We start from the raw sequence: 13,345 nt of genomic DNA, 5'->3' as shown, positions 1-13,345 counted from the left end.
TTCAATTTAAAAGGAAGTTCGTCTTTGTTATGGGTTCTGATTGATAAGCTGAGGGTAATTAACCTTAGTTTATTATACAAGTTAAACAGCGAGTTATACAGCATTGCAGAGCCAACATGTTGAAAAGGGGGGGGGGGGGAGAATGCGGAAAGACTGTGTGGTCACGTGACTTACCCAGACATAAACAACAGATATCATTTGCAAACTTAGACAGCGTACCAACAATATTCATACACTGATTACATACGAAATCCTGACCACAACATTCACATACTGTTACAGTCTTAGGGTCTTACGAGCAAAGCAGTAACAATTAATAATTCAGTGAAATGACCAAGTCACTTACCACAATATTGCATTTGAGTATATACGATTACAGTTTACAACAATTAAGATGTACCCTTGTTGTTTTTGTACTCATTTATCATCATTACCTCCGCCAACGAAGCTAGAAGGAGGTTATGTTTCCGCCTCTGTTTGTGTGTGTGTTTGTGAACAGCATCCTGGCAACAATTTTAATCGTTGAATAATGAAACTTGCAGGTAATAGCTATTATGAGAAAAGCTGGAAATTTTGGAAGGTCAAGGTCAAGTTTGGACATCGTTGTCAGTCAAAGGTCAAGCAAAATGCCCCGCGTTGTCACAGACTTCAAACTTGTTTCATATTTGAGTGTATGAAAATCCACTCTATCTAATACATATTAAGGTCAAAGGTTAACATCAAGGTCGAGCAACAGGACGAGAAATAAGCTGCCGTGGCGGAGGTCTGCGCTCTACTGAGTGCCCCTTTAGTTTATTTATGTTTTTGGGATATTTTCTTTTCAATAAAAATGACTCAAACTAAAAAAAAATAAAAAAAACAAAAATACTAAACAACGTAGAAATACCAAATATAAAGCGGAAAAATGATGTCACAATACAACGAAAATTTTGATAAAAGGACCTTTGAATATACCACACCAAACCTGGATGGGGTCACCAGGTCAGGTCATTACATGGATGGGTAACCAAGGACCCATATAGTCTAATAAGAACATCAGTGGCTAATAATGACGCTTGGAAAACCAGCTGAGTGAGCGAGTGTCCAAAGATGATATATAAACACTAGTAGGACAAGCGACTCTCTACCTCACAGGCTTAGGTACGCACGGGTGAGTGGCGTAGCGTGTAGATCAGCTTTCTCTGTAGGTGTAGGGTGATGGAAGTTTTCTGCACGGTGTTCATTCGTAATTCAGTATTTCGAGTGAAAATGTGGCCTTGATAATCATGATATCTTTTGCTAGTGGAAAGGACATACATACACACACACACACACATATTTATATATATATATATATATATATATATATATATATATATATAATATATATATATATATACATATATATATGTGTGTGTATGTATATATACAGCATATATGACTACACATGTCGGGAGTTTCGAACTGATCACTCGAAAATCCCGCCATTTAACTCCACAAACCTTACGATAAATTGAGGTAAGATTGGAAGATCTCGCGGGCGTTGACTATGGTCCAATACGTGACGGTATTGGGGCATAAAATTCAACCACCTATTTGGGAAGGAGCGGGTGTCAAAGAAACAAAGTATTTATTATTTACGAGTCACAAAAATTGTATTGTACTGTGCACCACGATAAAAATATCGATGTATATGTTTAGAGCCAAGGACTCTCTAGTTTGGTGGATTACGGCAAATTATGGCCTTCAGCCAAGTATTAAGTTTACCCTTTGATCTGAAGTAAGATTTGGACAGTTTCTCCGTCTTGTGGTCGATAAAGAAGCTTTATGAGACCCTTTATTGAATAAATAACATAAGAGTTCCCTCCCCTCTCCCAAGGACACTTTAGTTAGCGCAGGAGATCGTAGTTTTCTTCGGGGCTGTCTAGAGCTACGCTCGCTCTCTCTGCCTAAACCCCCAAACAGTAAGTTGTTCTAATTGTTGCTCTCTCTGTCTCCGCTGCAAGCCACGTGAAACCAGGTGGGTTCCCCCAATTTTTCTGAGTGTAGTATTCAATTTATATCGCACTGTAACATTGTGATCCCAGTGATTGGGAATTGAATTTATTCAGTAAAATACGTCTGTGAACCTTGGTAGGTGTTTTACCAAGGATTTGTCTTGAAATTGTGTGAATTTAGTCTTTTTTTTTTTGGTCCGATGTGGACTTTGTGCTTCATGGGCACATGTTACAGACCCCTAAGGGCTCGGCCAGACCAAGAGCAGCTAGCGGCGAGGTTAGTGGCAAGAGGTTATGGCAGCAAAATGAAACCTTAGGTATCTTATGTAGGTGGCCAGATAGGGGGCGCGGGAAGCCTCGCGCCCCCTATCTGGCCACGTACATAAGATACCTAAGGTTTCAATTTGCCGCCATAACCTCTTGCCGAACCTCGCCGCTAGCCGCGCTTGGTCTGGCCGACCCCTAAGGGAGACAGTTTCTTTTATCAATTAGTTTAAGTGTTATGGTGTGTTATTTTTCTATTAAATGGTTATTTTTGTAATAAATTTGAAAATTGTAATCATATTTTATTGAATCCTGTATAGTTTTTGAAAGCTAACCTCTTCAAGGTCTTGTCATCGGCCCATACCATCGGGCCTAGAATCATTAATTTAATAAGTCGGAGAAAAAATTCACGACAACTTTTTCCGTTAATTCCTGTTAATTCTCATTTATACTAATAAAAACAACGTTGACTTACCAATAGAAGACGCTGTTGTATCAATAGAAGACTCTGTTACACTTGATAGTCCTTGGCTCTCTTTGTTTAGAGTCCTTGTCTAGTGACGTCATCCAAAACAAATCGTCTGAGTGACGTTCTTAAACTACTTCCTTAGACGTTTCAAAAGTTTTATTTATATTAAGTGTGCGATTATTTTAATCGGTTTAGTGAAGTGAATTGATCAATGAGACTTCATTCATTCATTGGTGAGTAGTTTTGGGATATATTTGACTTAGTAAAATGTGTTAAAACAATGTTTTTGGACGTATATGTGATGTGGGTTTTTTAGGATAGCCTACTGTGTTACTGAAAATGGTTTTAGGCTACAGAATAATTCCATATATAAACTTCACTTGTGTCAACAAAGAATTAGATCATGACCACTTAATTAAATTGGTTTTGTTCCTTAGTTTTCCAGTTTAACTTTGTTTTCTGGCCTAAGTGAGTTTTGAAATGGAAAATTTTTTTTTTTATCAATGTTAGGTCAACTCCTCTCCGGATGAGCCCTAGGTTGTAATACAATACAAATTTACCCACTAGGTTAGGTTAGGAAGGAAAGAGTTGTTTTAATGTTAGGATTAAGTCCAAAGGGTTGAAAGGACAATGGCTGAATGATTAGTTTCGGTAATTGTCTCCTTGGAAAAGGATTCCATGAAAATTTATTCCTGTTTTTTTTTCGGTATTTTGGAAAACTTTTTAAGTTTCATTTGGAATATTTAATTGTAGGGCATATTTATTGCTTGTGCCTAGAGGATCATAATAATAATAATAATAATAATGAATAAAGGTAATTAATAATTAATAATATTTAATAATAATTAGTATTTGATAATAATTAATAATAGTAATTAGTAATTAATAACAATTAATAATAGTAATTAATAATTAATAACAATTAATAATAATTAGTAATTAATAATAATGATTGGTAAATAATAATAATTAGTAATTAATAATAATAATTGGTAAATAATAATTATTAGTAATTGATAATAATAATTGGTAATTGATAATAATTAATAATAATAATAACTAATAATAATAATAATTAGTTAATAATAATAATAATAATGATAATAATTAGTAATTAATAATAGTAATTAGTAATTGATAATGATAATTAATAATAATTTGTAATTAATGATAATTAATAAAACTGACTAGTTATTGATAATAATAATTAATAATAATGACTAGTAATTAATAATGATAATTAATAATAACAACAATTAGTATTAAATAATAATGATTAATCATTAATAATAATAATAGTTTACAACAGACTGTGGTCTTTCTACATAAGGATAGCCAAAGTTGATTTAGTAAACTAAATGGGGTTTAGTCTCTAAAACTAATTTGTTCCGTAACTGAAATACAAACCTTAGCTATTTACATAGGGTAATTACTTCGGCGTAGCTGAAATGATGAGCCATTAGAATTTTAACAAGGGTTTACTACCCCACCGCTAGTTAGCGGGGGTTAGGGAGGGGTAGCTTGCTACCCCCCCCACCCCACACACACTAGTGAATGCTTCACTTTGCCTTTGGCTCGGGTGACAAACAGACGTGTCTGCTCTCACCCTCTCTTGGCTGCCATTAATCTGTTTTGCTTTCTCTTTTTCTACAGAGTGTGTATGAAGTTGGCCTCTATTAATTAATAATACGTACGTGTCCTGGATTACCTGGCCGCCCTTGTGGGACTTTTATGTCGGCGGTCGACACTGATCCCCACACCTTGTGTCCTCATTGTAGGGGCCAACGGTGTGATAGCGGTAATGTATGTATTGAATGTAGGGAGTGGTCTACCTCCCAGTTGGAGAGGTTTGCTCGGCGCCGGAAGAAAACGTCCAAAAGGGATATTTCTCCTTCAGAGGCTTCTTTGAAGAGAGAAAATTCCAAAAATACTTCTTCCGTAGCCCATTCCTCCTCCGAAGCTCCCACTCGATCGGTCTCTTCCGAGAGGCCGGCGAGTGGTAGTGTAGACCGTATTGCTGTTGACAGATCCCGGGATGTGGGAGAGGTAGTTGCCTCCCATAGCGAGGCAGCTGCCTATCCTCCCCCGGAGGAGGATATGAATATTGATTTATCTGTGAATAACAATGATTTGTTGCAACTTTGGGTTTCCTTGGGGCTTCAGGGTTTGCCCTCCAGGGAAGCCCTGTTTGACATGATCAAACTGGGTGCAGCTGTTAAGCAATCGCCGACGACAGCAGGGATAGATCCTCTGTCTGTCGTTGACGTTGTTGTAACGGAGGCATCCGGTGTGTCTGATCAAACTCCTGCTCCTGTTGTTGCTGCAGTAGCTGAAGGCTTAGGTACCCCCTCCGAACATCCTTCGAGGGAGGAACTAAGTCCAACGGTCTCTCCTGCCAGTGACTCTCCCCCTCGGGGGAGTTCACTTACAGAGACTCCTCTGCGGAGGCCTTACGATGGTCAGCTTGCTGATCCCACGGCCCCTAGAGGGTGTATAAGGTGGAAGGCTCGTCCTCCCCTTCGCCGTAGAGGTCTTCCTTCTTCTCACAAGGGAGTTAGGAGGCGCCTCTTCGGCTCGTCTTCCTCTGCGGAGGAGACGACTCACCGTTCACAGTTCCTGCCAGCTACCACCTTAGACCTCTCCGGAGATCGTTCACGATCCCCTTCGGAGGAAGGTCGTCCTTCGGGACACTGTAACCTGTCTCCCTCCCGACATGCTGACTTGCTGTCACCCTTCAAGGATGCTGACGCGCATTACGCGCCTTCGAAACCTGTCATTGAGCAGGCACCGGTCCCTTCGGGGCATAAGGGACTTGAACGCAAAACTGTGCCTCAAACCCTTAAGTGCCAGGTTAACCCTGCGCGCCATCACGCTGCTGCTGTTCCTGACTTAGCGCCACAGCGCTCACCTGCACGCTTGCACGCACCTGTTCCTGTTACGCGCCAGGGTTCCCCTGCACGCCTACAACCTACTGTGCACCAGCGCCCACCAGCAGTTCCTGATATAGCGCGCCAGCGCTCACCTGCGTACATGTGCTCACCTGCGCACGAGCCGTTCCTGCCAGCTACCACCTTAGACCTCTCCGGAGATCGTTCACGATCCCCTTCGGAGGAAGGTCGTCCTTCGGGACACTGTAACCTGTCTCCCTCCAGACATGCTGACTTGCCGTCACCCTTCAAGGATGCTGACGCGCATTACGCGCCTTCGAAACCTGTCATTGAGCAGGCACCGGTCCCTTCGGGGCATAAGGGACTTGAACGCAAAACTGTGCCTCAAACCCTTAAGCGCCAGGTTAACCCTGCGCGCCATCACGCTGCTGCTGTTCCTGACTTAGCGCCACAGCGCTCACCTGCACGCTTGCACGCTTGCACGCACCTGTTCCTGTTACGTGCCAGGGTTCCCCTGCACGCCTACAACCTACTGTGCACCAGCGCCCACCAGCAGTTCCTGATATAGCGCGCCAGCGCTCACCTGCGTACATGTGCTCACCTGCGCACGAGCGCTCCTTGGTTCCTGCTTCTTCACGCGCAGTCCAAGAGGCACCTAGGTTACCGCACAGGCGCTCACAGGTACCTCTAGACTCTCAGCGCTCTTCTGGAGTTAAGCTCGATGCGCACCCTTGCGCGGTTGTTCCTGATACAGCGCGCACGCACTCACCAGGAAGTTCCTAACTTAGCGCACGGGCGCTCACAGGTACCCCTGGACTCAACATCCAGACTGCGCAATCCTGTACGCGCGTTTCTAGTTGCGCGCGCTCAACTCAACATCGCACACCTGTGCGCCTGAATCCTGTTGCGCGCCCTGCTCGCCCATCGCAACAGCACACGCCTGTGCGCCCTTACCCTGATGCGCGCCATGCGCGCCCACGATCTCCTGCGTGCCATGCGCGCCCACGATCTCCTGCGCGCCCTGCGCGCCCACAATCTCCTCAGGGTAAGATACCTGCACAAACTGCGCAGCGCTCACCTGCGTGCCAACGCGCAAACTCGCTCTCGCGCTACCGCGAGGCTGCGCAATCGCTCCCTCTCCCAGTTTTTCCAGATACGTGCCCACGCGCTACTGCGCACTCACGCCCAACAGTCTCGCATCAGGTTGCTGCGCGCCCACGCGATCAATTGATTGCGCCCTTCCTGCCTTCAACCCCGCCTCGCGTTCCAGCTCCTGCGCGCCGCACGCCCTCGCCATCTCCTGCGCTCGCCCGCGCCATCTCCTGCGCGCGCCCGCGCCATCTCCTGCGCGCGCCCGCGCCATCTCCTGCGCGCGCCCGCGCCATCTCCTGCGCGCCCCCGCGCCATCTCCTGCGCGCCCCCGCGCCATCTCCTGCGCGCCCCCGCGCGCCCCCGCGCGCCCCCGCGCGCCCCCGCGCGCCCCCGCGCGCCCCCGCGCGCCCCCGCGCGCCCCCGCGCCATCTCCTGCGCGCGCCCGCGCCATCTCCTGCGCGCCCCCCGCGCCATCTCCTGCGCGCGCCCGCGCCATCTCCTGCGCGCGCCCCTTTACAGGGCTTCAGGCGGACAGGTCACCGTCTCGTTCCCCTCCCCCAAGCGCAGAACTGCGCGCTCGCCGGAGGAGGAGAGGTTTCCGGACAGGTCTAAGGACTCTTTTGTTTCAGCTTCGTTTCAGGTGAACCCTCGTTTGTCGACTCCTCCTAGGGATCGAACGAACCCCTTCCCTCCAGAGGGAGTGTCTGACAGAGCGACTGTCAGCCAGCAGCCCTGGTTTGGGACCATAGAGCTCTTATGCAGGCTATGAAGCCTCTGTTCTCTGATCTAGGTCACAAATCAGTGGCGGCTTCCTCTCCCCTGAAGAGGAAGAGAGGAGTCCCCTCCGTGGTGACTTCGAGGGCTAAACTGTCTCCTCACAAATCCTTGCGCAAGGCTCCTTCTCCCCCCCAGACTTTCTCACCCTCCCCTGCGGATGAGGATTACCCATCCTCAGGGGAGTCGGATGAGCCGGTCCGTTCCCCCATCGCACCAATAGGGGAAACTCTGCCTCTTCCTGAGAAGTCTTCTCGCACAGGGGTGGAGAAGAGCCTGCATCCATCGTTACTAGTGTCCTGTATCCCTCCCAGGAGGGAACCGAAGGACTCGAAGACTGTTCCTAAGTCTTCGGCAAGGATCAGACAGGAGCCAGCTAGACCTTCGGAGAACGTCCACGAGTCCCCCCAGGAAGAGCCACTGGGGACGGGAGACTTTGCCGCTAGTCCTTCAGGAGGAGAGCTTATATCAACAAGCAGGGAGGTACCTTTTCCGAACAGCTATCCCATCTTGCAGTAGAGATACCGTGATGGTCCGAAGCCCACTCGGTCACACTATCGGCTCGCTTCATTCCAGGCAAGAGGAATGTGCTCGCCGACAGTCTGAGCAGAGCGACGCAGGTAGTGAGTACCGAATGGTCTTTGGATCCTCAGATAGCCAACAAAGTCCTGACTTTGTGGGGTTCTCCGACTGTGGATCTGTTTGCTACAACGCTGAACTTCAAGCTCCTGCTGTACTGCTTCCCCAGTCCCAGACCCCAAGGCTCACGGGCAAGATGCCTTCCAACAACGGTGGGACAACATCGATGTATACGCCTTTCCCCCGCTCTGTCTGATGAGGAGGGTGCTCAACAAGACCAGAACATCGGTCAATCTGTCGATGACCCTAATAGCTCCGCTATGGCATCATGCAGAATGGTTTCTGGACCTTCTGCAACTCCTTACGGTTCTTCCGAGAGAATTCCCTCCACGTCACGAGCTACTCAAACAACCACACGCCAACATCTTCCACAAAGCCGTAGCTTCGCTTCGACTTCATGCCTGGAGACTATCCAGCATCTCCTCACTGAGAGAGGATTTTCGCAACAAATTGCGAATAGGATGTCTGGACACCTGCGCAGGTCATCCGCAGGGGTCTACCAGGCGAAGTGGCGAGTTTTCTGTGGTTGGTGTCGTGGAAGGGGTATCTCTCCACTCGATACCACTATCCCAGCAATAGCGGAGTTCTTCGTGTATTTGCGGGAGGAAATGCGCCTTTCAGTCTCGGCAGTGAAAGGCTATCGCTCAGCCTTAAGTCTAGCCTGCAGGCTGAAAGGAGTGGACATTTCTTCTTTGCTGGAACTTTCTCTACTCATACGAAGTTATGAACTTACCTGCCCTCAGTCGGAAGTGAGACCTCCTCCATGGAACGTGGTTCGAGTCCTCAGGTCTCTGAAGAGACCTCCCTACGAACCATTACGCCAGGCTTCAGATCGCCACCTTACTTGGAAGACGATGTTCCTGCTAGCTTTGGCTTCGGCCAAGCGAGTCAGCGAACTTTATGGTCTCTTATACGACATCGCCCATTGAAGGGGATGGGGGGAGGTAACGTTCAGGTTCGTGCCTGAGTTTGTTGCCAAGACTCAGAATCCGGGAGTGCCGGACCCTCGGTTCGACTCTTTCCAGGTTTCGAGTCTTCGTTCTGTAACAGATGACCCAGACCATCTCCTACTGTGCCCAGTAAGGAGTCTGAGGTTGTATCTTAAAAGAACAGCTGCAGTTCATCCCCAGGTGCAAGCTTTGTTTTGTGAGCACTGGGAAAACGAAGAGGAGGGTCACCAGGAATACCATCTCGGCCTGGATTCGCAAGGTGATACACCTGGCCTTGAATCCTGATCCTCCTCCGTCACGTCCCCTAAGGCACACGACATCAGGGTCATAGCTACGTCCCTGGCCTTCAAGAAAAATTATTCAGTGACGCAGGTCCTGCAAGCTGGGGTGTGGAAGCGTCAGACGACCTTCACAGCCCACTACCTGCAAGACGTGACACACAGGAGACTCGATACGTTTTCTATCGGCCCTGTGGTGGCTGCACAACAGCTGGTCCAACCTCAGGCTCCTTAATGGACAGGTAGCAGAAGGTTGAGGGCATTGTTACCCGGTTTTAGTCTGCATGAATGAAAAGGTTTGTCTGGCCCTTATTCTTTTCTTCATCTCCTCCCTTGGAGAAAGCAGCATCCTGGGTTCAATGCACAGCTGACCTCAAACCACTGCAGGTAAACCATGCTTCCTTGTGTTCCTAGTATTAAGTGTAATACTGTCATGTCCCCATACCCTGACGAGGTGGTATTGGGAGAGTCCTAGCCTAGAATTCCATCTGAAGAACTCCAGGTCAACTTCCTAGGACGAGTCACTTCTTCACCTTCACACACAGCTTATGTAGGCCTCGGCAGTTTCACAGCATGCTAGCGAGGCGCAGGGACTCCTTATTTCTTGAGTACTTACACACTCGAATATGGAGTCCCCGGGCAAAGCCAGTATGGCAGGGACTTACCGCCCTTCCTAAGGGTTGAGTCACCCTATGTAAATAGCGTGGTTTGTATTTCAGTTATGGAACAAATGACAAATTCGTAGATAATTTGTATTTTCCCTAACTATACAAACCTTAGCTATTTACACAAATTTGCCCGCCAGCCCTGTCCCCCTTTGAAGTCCTACCTCTAAGCAAAGTGAAGCATTCACTAGTGTGTGTGAGGGGGGGGGGGGGTTACAAGCTACGCCTCCCTACCCCCCGCTAACTAACGATGGGGTAGTAAACCCTCGTTAAAATTTTAATGGCTCGTCATTTCAGCTACGCTGAAGTAATTACCTTATGTAAATAGCTAAGGTTTGTATAGTTAGGAAAAATACAAATTATCTACGAATTTGTCATCTTTCTTGGCTCTGCTGGGAAAAAGGGAGGTAGGTGCACAATAGTCTCTCTGGCTCTTGACATTATAATGTGACTTGGTTTTAAAATTTATTTCCTTATCAAGAAAGTCTGATGCTTAAATCTCATTGTTCGTACCCAAAGACAAATCCTGGTCCTTTGTTGTGAGCATAGTTTTTTAGCTAGGTTTGAACTCGGCTGTTGGAATTTTTATCGAGGTGTCGGTAGTTACTGACCGATGATGGGGAAGCAACTGAGTAGCCATTTTGTTTTCAGCCACCAGAGAGCTCAGACTAATTCCCGGCGTTTTCATTTAGCTCTTATGATTTTTGGTTTTCTTTTATATGATGGTTTTGTCGAAATCTATGTATGTAAAAGTTTTTGTGGAAGATGCAGCATAACGCAGATTCTCTCTCAATTATGATAGCTGTGTGATAGTTATCCTCACAGTCAGCTGATAATCTGCTTCTTTCCTGTTGGACGGCTTTACTTATGCTGTCCTTTCCCTCGCTATGGTGATGACTATGTCAATTCAACTGAGAAAAATTTATTTTCCTTAGGCAATGTGTTGGAGGAAGGAGTTCCTACATCTGTCTTCCTGTGCCAGGATGACCCTTACAAGGGGAAATTCAAGTTTGTCCTTTTCCCTTGTGACTTCTTAACTGCTGAATGATAGAAAGGGTATTGCATCACTTACGGTTTCTCTCCCTGTACCATAATTTCGAGGGGTTTTTGTGAATGGTACTCCACTCGCTGCCCTTCCTTCCCTCTTCCTGAGTCTGCTAATACTTCAAGCATTAGAATAGAGAGATGTGGTTAATCCTAAGAGTACAGTTTGTTTGTTCCTGGTCCTGTGATTGGAGAGATGGATTCAGCCTGAGCTGGAGTTGGTCATTAAAGTTGGATACCAGAGCATCATCCAGTCATAAAGCCTTCACTTTTGATTTTGCTGCTATTGTGTACACAAGTACAGACAGCGCCTGTTAAATGTATTAATTTTTTTTCTCCATGGAATGGCAAGTAGGAAGTTCATGTTCGCTTGAGGGAGGATAGACGCTGCAACTGGTTTATGGTTAAACCAGCTGTAGATCCACACTCTATCTGTGCTTTTTGTAGGAGGCATGACTGTTTGCAGGCATCCCCATGGCCTCCTGTGCAGTGGTAGGCATACATCCTGAAGGGGAAGAAGTGAGCGAAGCGTTTGACTGGGTAAGACTGGGCAACGCCAAAGAAGACTCTGGGGGAATTCTATAGCTGCTGTTCTCTCCTTGAGGGGTGCGACCACTGCTGCCACCCGTGTGCCCCTGGATCAATCTGCTAGGAATACGTTACAGGGGCATGAAAGCCTCAGAGCTACATTGGTAAGTTTTTCTGGTTTTGCTGGTGTGTGGGGAATCCATAGCGTTTGCTGAACTCCTCCTTGAAATACTCTGCTCTTGACTCTGCAGGTTGTTCCTCAAACAAATTTCAGGAGGGAGACAGTACGGTCTGTGCTGTCTTCCTTCAGAAAGGGAGACATTATGCTTACAGTAGACATGAAGGACTCGCACTTTCAAGTGCCTGTTCATTATCCCTCTTTAAAATATCTCCGCTTTTACCTCTGTTTTACGGTGTACCAGTTCAAGATTTTGTGCTTCAGTGTGTGTACGGGTCCCTAGATGTTCATTTGGGTGTCCTCTTTAGTAGTCGCTTGGGCCCATTTGTGATGGATATCTGTTGAGGTATCTCAATGATTGGTTGATCCTGGCCTTCTTGGAAAGGTAGTTGCTTCAGGATCGTGATCAGATCCTCACATTTTGCCACAATATGGAGATTGAGGTAAACTGGGAAAAGTAGAATCTTATACCCAATAAGAGGATGTAGTACTGTACTTGGGCATGCTGATAAACACAGCAGCAGTGAGTCTTTTTTAACGGATGATCACATCACCAGGTTCAGAGAGGTTTTGCAACCATTCCTGTCCAAGACAGAAGTACCAGTTTGGCAATGGGAATGTCTTCTTGTTCACCTATCCTTGTTGGAGAAGCTCATTCCTAATGGTATCTGAAGGATCTTTGGTTAGCCAACAGTGATTCGCCATTCCATCCTGTTCCAGTGGGGCAGAAGGTTTGTCCTGAACCTCCTGCCCCACTGCTGGCTCGACCAGAAGAACCTAAACGGAATTCCCACTCGACTCTCTGCCTGCGGACATGTAACTGTACTAGGCTGCGTTAAGGGAGGAGTTTGGAGCACACCTAGATATCCTGATCATCTCAGGGGTGTGGACTGAAGAAGAAATGCATCTGCACATCAGCGTCCTTGAGATGCAGGCAGTTGTCATGTAGTTGCAAGCATTCCAAGAAGGTTTGAGAAAAACCCCCACCATAGTGGTCTTCATCAACAAACTTTGGAAGATGGTCTCCTGCCCTCTTTATGGGCAAGAGGAATATAATAGCACACACACTCAGCTGTCAGAGGCAGATTGTAGAAGCAGAATGGTCTCTACATCCTCTGGTAGCGGAAAGGCTTCTTGCTGTGCGGTGCTCTCTGGGGATCGATCTGTTTGCCCTCTGGCTGAACTGGAATCTCCCCATGGTTTATTCTGCCATTCCAGATCCATGGGTGTTGATTTTAGATGCCCTCCAACACCAATGTGATCACTTGGACATGTACTCATTTCACCCATTCAGCCTCGTCCTGCCCATAATCAACAGTGTGTTGTTTACACCAGGACTCTTGGTGACCCTGGTGTCTTTGAGAGAGCCTCATACTGAATGGTATCCCGATCTGATTGATTTTCTGGTCGAGATCCTGAGAGGACTACCCCTGTGGCCCACACTTCTCTGTCAGCCACACCTGCAGAGGTAGGCTACCACCAAGTTGTGGTGTCCTTGGCTATTCACGGATGGAGGCTATCCAGCTTCTCCTCCGAGCAAAAGGCTTTTCGTGATTCAATGCACAGATTTCTGGTTATCTCCAGAGGTCCACTGCATCTG

The sequence above is a fragment of the Palaemon carinicauda genome, chromosome 43 (genome assembly GCF_036898095.1).
Source record: "Palaemon carinicauda isolate YSFRI2023 chromosome 43, ASM3689809v2, whole genome shotgun sequence".
Classification (NCBI taxonomy): domain Eukaryota; kingdom Metazoa; phylum Arthropoda; class Malacostraca; order Decapoda; family Palaemonidae; genus Palaemon; species Palaemon carinicauda.
Note: the sequence above shows the minus strand (reverse complement) of the source record.